General features: G+C 36.8%; 1 pseudogene; it reads left to right on the top strand.

Moving 5' to 3' along the window:
- Positions 1 to 3,289: 3,289 nt before the first annotated feature.
- Positions 3,290 to 4,493, top strand: LOC117702086 (glyceraldehyde-3-phosphate dehydrogenase pseudogene; annotated as a pseudogene).
- The last annotated feature ends 8,213 nt before the right edge of the window (positions 4,494 to 12,706 follow it).

Genomic DNA, 12,706 nt, shown 5'->3' with positions numbered 1-12,706 from the left:
AGCAACTGAGAGTTCCACACCGCTATTATGTCAATGAACCACAACATCAACCAGCATGGCTATAAACCTAAGTGTGCAAGAATAGCACATATAACTTGGCAATAACTAGCATCTCTTTAATTACTCTTATGGTTCTGTCTCCAAGAGGAAAATTATACCTGGTGCTGGAATCATAGCCAACCACCCATGGCTAGTGAGGTCATGGAGTTTGGAGGAAGAACATCCAACTACCACTTTACTAAGCCAACATAATTCCTAACTGCATTCTAAGTATTTATTCTGATACTTCCCAACTGTGATCCTTAGGGCCATACCTAACCTGAACTCTGAATGTGATTTCCACTCTTTCTGTCTGCCACTTCAGTTTCTTCCCTGACAGTGTAGCAGACTACATGCAGGAGCCTCTTCTCCCTCCTTCTCTCCCTCCATTTTCTGGAAATTCTGCTAAACCTTAAACCTTGTGGCAAACAAATCATCCCCCCATCCCTTTGTATCAGCTGCCTACACCTATTAATACTCTCTACCCATCTACCAGAGATTCTCAGTATTGAGAACTGGGTGAGGGTAGATGTGGATCAGGCAAGTAAATTTCACAATCCTTCCATTTTGTCTTCATGATCTCTCCATTTTAAATCTAAAAAATTCCAGTTACAAAATATCCAGGAAATCTAGGACACTTTAAAAAGTTGAAAGTTACAAATAATAGAAATAAAAGAAAACAAAAGGCATAAAAATATTTTCAGCAAAATCATAGAAGAAAATTTCCCTAACCTAAAGAAGAAAGTGCCTATCAAGGTACAAAAAACATACAGAATACCAAACAAACTGCACAAGAAAAGAAATCCCTTCACAACACAATAATCAAAGTACAGAAGCACTTAAAGTACAAGAAAAAATGAATGTTGAAAGCTGCAAAAAGGAAAAAGACAAAGTAACATATAAAGATGAACCCTTTAGAATAACATTCAACTTCTCAATGGAGGAGGGCCTGAACAGATGTTTCACAAACTCTTAAGAGACAACTGCCAACCTATAAAATTATACCCATCAAAACTATCAGTCACAACAAATGGAGAAAGAAAACACTCAATAATATAACACAATCTAATTCATATATCTCTATAAATCAGGCCCACAAATGCTATTAGAAGAAAAAATTCAATTGGAAGAAGTTGATCACACCCAGGAAAACATCAAGAATAAGTAATCCAAGACAAGCAATTCAAAACAAGGGAAACCCATACCATAATATCAAAATATCATGAATCAATAAACACTGGTCACTAATAACTTTCAATATTAATGGCCTTGACATCCATGACACATACCTAATATCAGAAAGAGACATCACCTCATGGTAAAAGGATGGAAAAAGATGTTCCAAGCAACAAACCCAAGAAACAAGCCAGTGTAGCCATTTTAATATCTGACAAAATAGACTTCAAATCAAAATGTATCAGAAGAGATACAAAAGGATAATACATACCAATGAAAGGGAAAAAAACCTACCAAACAGATATTACACTTCTAAAGATCTATGTACCAAACTCAAGGTTATCCAAGTTCATTTAAAAAAAACCTATTATACTAAAATCACATATTGGCCCTCACAAAATAATAGTGGGTGACTTCAATACTCTACTTTCAACAATAAACAAGTCATCTAGACAGAAACTAAACAGAGAAATGCTAGAATTAAATGACACCATAAATCAAATGGACCTAGTAGACACTTACAGACCATTTCACCCAAAGACAAAAGAAAATATTTTTCAGAAGCTCATGGAACTTTCCCCAAAATTGGTCACATATTTGGACAAAAAGTAAGTCTCAAGAGATACAAGAAATTTGAAATAATACATTTTATCCCATCTGGTCATCATGAATTAAAGCTGGATATCAACAACAAATAGAATAGAAAGCTAACAAGCTTGTGGAAATTGAACAACTCGCTACTGAATAAAAAAGGAAATTAAGCCTTGGCTAATAGTACCAACTTAGATAAGGACAAGTGAAGCATAGGCAGAGTCATAATGACCTGACCCCTGAACCTTCACCCAGCTGATACCCTGTTCTGAAAGATATCTATACTCCCCCTGAACATCTATGCTCCTGTGTCACCCTTCCCCACATCCTGCATTTTCATGTTTATAACCCCTGTGTTAAAAAGTAAAAATTATGATTTGATAATAATAAAAAAAAGACAAAATAAAAAAAGAAAAGAAATGACACACAGTGTCCCCCTGGCTCTGCTGACTTAGCTTCTGAAAATCCATTTTCTTGTTCTCAGAAATACTTTGAATTATAAAATGTTATTGTGGTTTTTATTAGTATGCTGGGTAAAATAATTTTTATTGATTTCATTTTAAATTTCATAGTTTGTAGTGAGTTAAAATGTCCTTCAACATAATTATAGGTCATATTTATTTTCATATTGTAAAATGCAAGTTAATCTGTTGAACATTTTTTTAAAAATGGATTCCTTTTTGAGAATTTCATATATGAGCACAGTATTTACATAATTTTTTCTTTCTCTCCTTCCTCCCACTCTTTCCAACCCCCAATACTGTTCAAATACATCTTATTTAATTATTGTCCATATATGTATGTATATATGTATACATGTATAAGTATGTATGTATATACAAATACTGATAAATAAAGTGTTTTGGGGAAAAATTAATTTCTAAAAATTAATCTTTTTAGAATTAAATTAAAAAACAACACACTCAAACCTATGAGATGGCACAAAGGCAGTTCTGAGAAGCAAAGTCATAGCAGTAAGTGCCTAAATTTAAAAAATAGAAAGATTTCATATTTGTAACTTAACTGCACACCTGAGAAGTTTGGAACAAAAAGAAAAATTAATACTCTAAAGGAGTAAATGGCAAAAAAGAATCAAACGCAGGGATGAAATCAATAAAATAGAAACAAACGAAAAAGAATATGAACAATTCAGAAAATCATTACAAAACAGGAAGAAAGGATTCAACTTAAATTAGAAAAAAAAGAGAGACATCACAACACTGAGGAAATCTAGAGAATCATAAGAACATACTTTTAAAAATCTGTATTCCATGAATCTGAAAAACTTAAAAGAAATGGATACATTTCTAGATGTATATGACCTGTCAAAGTTCAATCAAGATCAGATAAGCAACTTAGACTGATAGCCCTAGTAAAATAGAAACAGTAAATTAAGGGGGTAGAAAAGCTTAGAACCAGATGCATCAGAACAGAATTCTACAAAAACTTCAATAAAGAATGAATGACAATGCTTCTCAAATTATGCCACAAAATTGAAACAGAGGGAACATTGCCTAATTTTTTTATGAAGCTATAATTATACATAAAGCCCAAACAAGGCTCTCTGCTCCTCCCTGTTCCCAAGATTGCCACATCTTCTTGTGCAGTGCCAGCCTCGTCCCGTAGACAAAATGGTGAAGGTCAGTGTGAACAGATTTGGCAGTATTGGGCGCATGGTTATCAGGGTTGCCTTCTGCTCTGCATCTGGCAAATTGGTGATTGTTGACATCAACGACTCCTTCATTGACCTCAACTACATGGTCTACATGTTCCAGTATGACTCCACCCATGGCAAGTTCAACGGCACAGTCAAGGCTGAGAATGGGAAGCTTGTCATCAATGGGAAGCCCATCACCATCTTCCAGGAGCGAGATCCCACTAACATCAAATGGGGCGATGCTGGTGCTGAGTATGTTGTGGAGTCCACTGCTGTCTTCACCACCATGGAGAAAGCCAGGGCCCACTTGAAGGGTGGGGCCAAAAGGGTCATCATCTCTGCCCCTTCTGCTGATGCCCCCATGTTTGTGATGGGTGTGAACCATGAGAAATATGACAAGTCGCTCAAGATTGTCAGCAATGCATTCTGCACTACCAATTGCTTAGCCCCCCTGGCCAAGGTCATCCATGACAACTTTAGCATCATGGAAGGGCTCATGACGACAGTTCATGCCATCATTGCCACTCAGAAGACTGTGAATGGCCCCTCTGGAAAGCTGTGGAGTGATGGCCATGGGGCTGCCCAGAACATCATCCCTGCATCCACTGGTACTGCCAAGGCTGTGGGCAAGGTCATCCCAGAGCTGAACGGGAAGCTCACTGGCATGGCCTTCCGTGTTCCTACCCCCAATGTGTCCATTGTGGATCTGACATGCCGCCTGGAGAAACCTGCCAAGTATGATGACATCAAGAAGGTGGTGAAGCAGGAATCTGAGGGCCCACTGAAGGGCATCCTGGGCTACACTGAGGACCAGGTTGTCTCCTGCAACTTCAACAGCAACTCCCACTCTTCCACCTTTGATGCTGGGGTTGGCATTACTCTCAATGACAACTTTGTAAAACTCATTTCCTGGTATGACAATGAATATGGCTACAGCAACAGGGTCGTGGACTTCATGGCCTACATGGCCTCCAAGGAATAAGAAACCCTGGACCGCCCACCCCAGCGAGGACACTGAGAGCAAGAGAGAGGCCCTCAGTTGCTGAGGAGTCCCTGTCCCCAACACTGAGCATCTCTCTCACAATTTCCTTCCCAGACCCCATAACAACAGGAGGGGGCTAGGGAGCCCTCCATACTCTGAAATACCATCAATAAACGTTCGTTGCACCCCCACCCCCAAAAAAGACCAAACAAAGGAAAACAATTATAGACCATTTTCTTTTATGAACATAGACATAAAAAATACTCAATAAAATATTTGCAAATTGAATACAGGAACCTGTCAAAAAGATCAACCATCACAATCAAATAGACGTCATCTGAAGATGCAGTGGTTGTTCAACATAGATAATTCAATAAATACAATCCACCATATATAGACAAACTGAAAGACTAAAGATTCAGAAAAGGTATTTGACAAAATCCAACATTCCTTCATGATAAACGTCTTGTAGAAACTGGGGATATAAAGGACATACCTCAGGCAAAATAAAAATGATTCAAAGAAATCCCACAGCTAACATCAACACAAATGAAGACAATCTCAAAACATTTCCACTAAAATCAGGAACAAAATAAAGCTGAATGTTCTATTCACACTTAACTCAATACAGTGCTTGAAGTCTTACCTAGAGCAATAAGACAACTGAAGGTCAAGACCATGCAAATATGAGAGGAAGAACTCAATGTATTTTTCCTTACGGATGGTATGATTTTATCCATATATAATCCCAAAAACTCCACAAGGAAATTTCAATGGTTAATAAATACTTTCCAACAGCTAATAAATACTTTCAGCAAAGTACCAGGATAGAAAACTAATACACAAAATTAGTAGCTTTTTTTTTTATAGACAAATAAAAAGGCTGAGAAAGAAATCAGGGAAAGAATATCTTTCAGAATAGCCTCAAAATATATCTTTGGGAATAACTTTAACGAAGCAAATGAAAGACTTGTGTAATAAAATCTTTTAGGGCATTGAAGAAAGAAATTGAAGAATTTATCAGAAGATGGAAAGATCTCCCATGTTCAAGGGTTAATATAGTAAAAATGACCAACCTACCAAAAGCAATCTACAGAGTCAGTGCAATCTCTATCAAAATTCAAAAACAATTCTTGACTGAACTTGAAAGAACAATTTTCAGTTTCATATGGAAGCACATACAGACCACACACACACACACACACAACTATATTTAAAACAATTGTAAAATACAAGAACTTCTGGAATATATATATATATATATCCTGATATCAAGTTGTACTACAGAGCAATATTAATAAAAACAGCATGCTATTTGCACAAAACAGACATTGTTCAAGCCAACATCCACAAAAAGAGAATAGATATTGTATCTGTCCTTTGGAGTCTGGGTTACCTCATTCAGAATGATTTTTCTCTAGTTCTATTCATTTCCATGTGAATTTCAATGGAACATAAATGAAGACCCAAACATAAATATACATTCCTATGGACACCTGATTTTTGACAATAAAGCAAAAAAACATATACCAGAAAAATAATAGCATCCTCAACAAATGGTGCTGGTCAAACTGGATGGCTACATATAGAAGAATATAGGTAGATTCGTGCACAAAACCCAACTCTAAATTGATCAAAGACTTCAACATAAGTTCAGAAACCCTGTATCTGATAAAAGAGAAAATGAGGAATACTCTTAAATTCACTAGCATGGAAAAAGGACTTTCTGAACACGACATAATAGCACAAGTGCTAATATTAACAGTTACTAAATAAACTGAAAGTCTTCTGTCTGGCAAAGGACACCATTGTCAGGACAAAGCAGCAGCCTATAGAATGAGAAAATTACGCATCCAATAGCGTTTTCATATGTAAAAAATATAAAGAGCCAAAAAGATGTCAAGAAAACAACAAACCCAATTTAAAAATGGAGTACAAAACTGAACAGAGATTTCTCAAAGTATGAAATACAAATGACCAATAAATACCTAAAGAGTGTTCAACATTCTAAGTTATCAGAGAAATGAAATGGAACATAATTTAAGATTTTATCTTATACCTGTCAGAATGGCCAAGATCAATATAGCAAATGATAGCTCATGCTGGCAAGCATATGGGGTATGGAAAGTACGCATCCAGTGATAGTGGGAGCGCAAACTTGGACATCTAGTATAGAAATCAGTATGACAGTTTCTCAGGAAACTGAAAACAGATCTACCTTGTGACCCACCTATATGACTCTTGGACATATGCTCAAAGGACTCTATATCTTACTACAGAGACACATGTTCACATCTGTTGCTCCTTTCTTCATAATAGCCAGAAACTGGAAGTAGCCTAGATGTCCACCATCAGATGAATGAATAATAAAAATGTTAGCCATGTATATAATGGAATCTTGTTCAGTTGTTTAAACATTTAAGTCATGAAATTCACATGGAAATGAATAGAACTAGAGAAAAATCATTCTGAATGAGGTAACCCAGACTCCAAAAGACAGATACAATATCTATTCTCTTTTTGTGGATGTTGGCTTTTAAACGCTCAACAGGCATGCTACTGTATGAATAACCACAGAGGTTAGGTGTGGAATAAGGAACTAGGTGGTTACAGAAGGCTATCCCAAGGAAGCATATACAGAACACATAAAGAAATGGGAATGAAGGGAGACAGGAATGGGAAGATTAAACAAGGAGGGGGAAAGAATATGATATAAGACAGGGAATATGGTGAGGAATAGCTAACACTAAGAGTCATATGAGGGGTCATATGAAAACCTACTATAGTAGAAACTTCTTACAATATAAACACATTTGAAAGAAATCTAAATGGAGTCATCAAATAACAGGAGAGACAAAGTCTCAGTTAAATATCTTTGCCACCAACTGGCCCCATGTGGGGCCCCATGCAAACCCTCAAACAACTCAGACTATTTTGCCAAGGCTATTGATTGCTCTCTACACTCTGATGGAAAGGCTTAACTGGTGAAGGCAACATTGATATATCTCATTGAACACAAAGAAGTTGATCTGGTGCTCAACCAGAGCCTTCAACTGGTGTTCATGGTATGGGAAGACAGCCTATACACTACCATAGAAGAAAGATAAACAGCAACTCTACTACAAACCCTTCAATCTACAATGGTGACCTTCATACATATATGTCGGTGCAAGAGTGGCACAAACATTGTGGGAGTAGTCAATCATTATCTGATTTGATTTAAGGCTCATTCCATGAGATGGAACCTGTGTCTGACACTGCCCAAGTGGCCAAGAATCAGAAACTAGATCAGTCATGGATCTTAGGAAACCAAATATTGTTCACTAAAACAAAAACAAAACAAAAAAAAAAAAACATTGCAATAAAATGACTCCTAAGAACATTATGCTGTACCCATAGATCAGTGTATCACTCACCAACAGAGAAGCTTTCTTCTGAAGTAGAGGGAACTAATATAGAAACCCCCAACTGGACAACATAACAGAAAGTGAGAGACCTTGAAACACTTAGTCCAAGTGGGGTGTCTTCATCAAATTCCTCCTAGAAGGGAACTGTGCAGAAGAGAAGACAGAAATACAAAGATGATGAATGATACCAAAAAAAAAGTGTCTTCCAGGCACATATGAACTCACATAAACTGTGGCAGCAAGCATAGGGCTTGCACAGATCTAATCCAGAGGTACTGAAATGGGGAAGTAGACACAGCCTCCCATCTCCAACCAAGAAACTCTCTCCAATTAACAAGCACTTGCAAAGGAAAAATTAGTTCCTCCAAGGAATTCTCACTTACTATACAAACCACACTTAAGGGCAGGCACCATCTCCAGTAGTAGATGTCCAGTCCTAAAGGAACTCAAAAGAATTAAGATTTTTTTTGTCTCATTTTGCTTTGTTTGATCTGTTTTGCTTATTTTGTTTGTTCTATTTTTCTCATCTTTTGCTTGTATATTATGGTTTCTGATTTTGAGTTTGCATAGATTGTGTGTGTGTGTGTGTGTGTGTGTGTGTGTGTGTGTGTGTGTATGTATGTGTATGTGCAGTTCTCATGTTCTTTCTTAGTTTATTTTTTGTTTGGTTTGTTTCATCCTTGTTTCTTTAGGGCTTTTTTTTTTTAACTTGTTGGTTGTCTTAGGAAAGAAAAAAGAAAGATATGGAACTAGAAGGGTAGGGAAGTAGGTAGAATCTTTGAGAAGCTGAGGAAGAGGAAATGTGATCAGAATACACTGTATGGAAATTACTTTATTTTCAATTTAAAAATTAAAAATAAATAATAAAGAAATAAATATGTACCTTTATATCCACAGATACGTGTTTCACCCATCACTCAACAAAGAAACTTCTATTTTCAACACAAATAGACAATTAACAAAAGCTACAGCCAATAAAAATGCAGAGAACAATTGATTTGTGATGCCTAGTCCCAATAGATCTGTCTACAGCACAATTTTTACACCTCAAGCTCAGGGAATGGAAAGGAAGAGAGAACAGCACACTTATAAGACCCAAAGGAAGACGATGTGTGCTTCTAGCATTGCATCTCCTAGAAAAATCAGGGAAGCTACCCCATGAAATCTCAACAACATGGTTGTCTAAATAAGATCTGAACAAGAACAATACCAACAGACATGCTAACTTGAAAGGAAAGGGGGAAACATCGTCGGCTTCAACCCTAGACAAAGAACTACAGCAACTAAGCAATGCTGGGAGAAGGAAGAAATTGTATTTCCAGGAAAAGTCCTCCAACTGATTTTCTAATACCAAGTGTCCAGCCTTAAAATTATATACATACAAGTTACATTATATGACTGAACAAATTGTATTTAGCTATTTAGGATTAAGAAAGAGCCAGAGGTGGGAGAATACACAGGAGAGTGTAGAGAGAGAAATAGGAAAGGAAAAAATTATGTAATTATACTTTAATTTCAAAAATAAAAAAAGATTAAAATGTGCTCAGCAATATAAAACATATAATTTTGGTCTAGCTACAAATTAAGAATAGTAAAGTTAGGCTGGTAAGATGACTTAGCTGTTAAGAGCACTGGTTGTTCTTCTAAAAGTACTGAGTTCAATTCTCAGCACCCATGTGGTGGCTCACAACCATCTATTAAAGGGATAAAAAGCCAGAAGAGGGCTTCTTGCATACAGGTGTACATTCAGACAGAGTAATCATACATAATTAATTACTTAATTTTAAAAAATAGAAAGGTTCATTATTAATTTAATAAATAGTATTTTAATGGAGTAATTGTGACGGTAAAACGTTAGAAAGATTAGTTTTGAATTCAAGACAGAACAAATAAACAACTCACTGATGCCACAAAAACTCAAAATTATAGTAAAGGTCCTAGACAAGAAAAGAAATACTATATATAACAGATTATATTTTATATATAGATTTTATATTATATATAAATTATATATAACAGAATGAACAATATACAGAGCCGCTGTGAGAAAAACTATAGAGATACAGCGAGAGACATGAAAAATTTGAGTATAATAAAAATATATTCATGGTCATGGAAGGAAAATTATTTAGTTAGTCTCAACAATCTCACATTTAGTGTCTATTGAAATAATTCTAATGTGTTTTGAGTTCTCGGTTAGCATGGACAAGGCCTTAAATTCCCATCTGAGGCCTGCGGGTGAGTGCACCCCGGATTCCGCCAGACATATTCTGGGGGATCCACAGATCCCACAACCAGCTTTAGGTAGGAAAACCCACATACTACCCTGAGCTCATAGCTGGGCGCCCTGAGTGCTCAGAATCCAGCAGATACCCCTGCCCGCTCCCCTCCCCCGCGCCCCTGCCGGCTAGCACCCCACTTCTGCCCATCTCCCGGGTCTGAGTCCCGGACCAGACCTCTACCAGGTCTGCAGTTGTGTGGACCCCGGATACCGCCTAAGACATACTGGAAGGTCCACTCAACCCAGAGCCAAAGAGGAACAACTGAACTCAGAGCGTCAGACAACATATCCTGAGATATCCAAGAGGAGACACTGCACCCAGAACAGCAGACATCTAGCTGGACTGCTACCTTGGAGGCACCATATCCTGAGGCATCCTAGAGATACCACAGTAATCAGGGCAGCTGGAAAAAATCACAGAGACATCTGGACTCCTAGAAGACCAAACACAAGCGAGACAACTGGAAAGACAGGCTTCAATCAGAGACAGAAGTACAGGTAGCACTAGATTTAACCAGATGGCAAAAGGCAGGTGCAAGAACATAAGCAACAGAAACCAAAGTTACATGGCATCATCAGAACCCAGTTCCCCCATCATAGCAAGCCCTGAACACCCCATCACACCAGAAAAGCAAAATTCAGAATTAAAATCACTTCTCATGATGATGATAGAGGGCTTTAAGAAAGACATAAATAACACTCTCAAAGAACAGATAGAAACCCTTAGAGAGGAAACACAAAAATCCCTTAAGAAATTGCAAGAAAATGCAACCAAATGGGAGAAGGAATTAAACAAAACCATGCAGGATCTAAAAATGGAAGTAGAAACAATAAAGAAATCACAAAGGGAGAACACCCTGGAGATAGAAAACTTAAAAAAACGATCAGGAGTCATAGACACAAGTATTACCAACAGAATACAAGAGATGGAAGAGAGAATCTCATGTGCAGAAGATACCATGGAAAACAATGACACAACTGTCAAAGAAAATATAAAAGGCGAAAAGCTCCTAACCCCAAACATCCAGAAAATCCAGGACACAATGAGAATGCCAAACCTAAAGATAATAGGTATAGATGAGGGTGAAGATTCACAACTTAAAGGGCCAGTAAATATCTTTTAAAAAATTATAGAGAAAAACTTCCCTAACCTAAAGAAAGAGATGTCCATAAATATACAAGAAGCCTACAGAACTCCAAATAGTTTAGACCAGAAAAAAAATACTTCCCGCCACATAATAGTCAAAACATCAAATGTACAAAACAAAGAAAAAAATACTAAAAGCAGTAAGGGAAAAAGGCAAAGTAACATATAAAGGCAGACCTATAAGAATTACACCAGACTTCTCACCAGAGACTATAAAAGCAGGAAGATCCTGTACTGATATCATAAAGACCCTAAGAGAACAAAAACACCACCCCAGACTACTATACCCAGCAAAACTCTCAATCACTATTGATGGAGAAATCAACATATTCCATGACAAAACCAAATTTACACAATATCTTCACACAAATTTAGCACTTCAGAGAATAATTGATGGAAAACTCCAACACAAGGAGGGAAACTACAACCTAGAAAAAGCAAGAAAGTAGTCTTCTAATAACCCCAAAAGAAGATAGCTACACAAACATAATTCCACCCCTAATAACAAGAAGCAACAATCATTTTTTTCTTAATATCTCTTAATATCAATTGACTCAATTCTCCAATGAAAAGACACAGACTATCAGACTGGATACATAAACAGGGCCCAACATTTTGCTGCATACAGGAAACACACCTCAGTGAAAAAGACAGACACTACCTTAGAGTAAAAGGATGGAAAACAATCTTCCAAGCAAATGGTCCCAAAAAACAAGCTGGAGTAGCAATTCTAATATCAAATAAAATCAACTTTCAACCAAAAGTAATCAAAAAATAAGGAAGGACACTTCATACTCATCAAGAAAAAAATTTACTAAGATGAACTCTCAATTCTGAACATCTATGTCCCAAATGCAAGGGCACTCACATACATAAAAGAAACTTTACTAAAGCTCAAAGCATACACTGCATGTCACACAATAATAGTCCCACTCTCAGCAATGGAAAGATCATGGAAACAAACTAAACAGAAAAACAATGAAACTAACAGAAGTTATGAACCAAATTAACTGATATCTATAGAACATTTCATCCTAAAACAAAAGAATATACCTTCTTCTTAAGCACCTCATGGTACCTTCTCCAAAATAGACCATATAATTGGTCACAAAACAGGCCTCAATAGATTTAAAAAAAAGATTGAAATAATCCCTTGTACCCTATCAGATCACCATGGACTAAGGCTTGTCTTTAATAATGACAAAAACAATGGAAAGCCCACATACATGTGGAAACTGAACAATGCTCTACTCAAGGATGACCTGATCAAGAAAGAAATAAAGAAGGAAATGAAAGACTTTTTAGAATTTAATGAAAATGAGGACACATCATACCAAAACTTGTGGGACTCCATGAAAGCAGTACTAAGAGGAAAACTCATTACTCTATGAGCCTACAAAAAGAAACTGGAGAGAGCATACAGTAA

The sequence above is a fragment of the Arvicanthis niloticus genome, unplaced genomic scaffold (genome assembly GCF_011762505.2).
Source record: "Arvicanthis niloticus isolate mArvNil1 unplaced genomic scaffold, mArvNil1.pat.X pat_scaffold_430_arrow_ctg1, whole genome shotgun sequence".
NCBI lineage: Eukaryota > Metazoa > Chordata > Mammalia > Rodentia > Muridae > Arvicanthis > Arvicanthis niloticus.
Note: the sequence above shows the minus strand (reverse complement) of the source record. Positions and strands in the feature narration are given on the sequence as shown.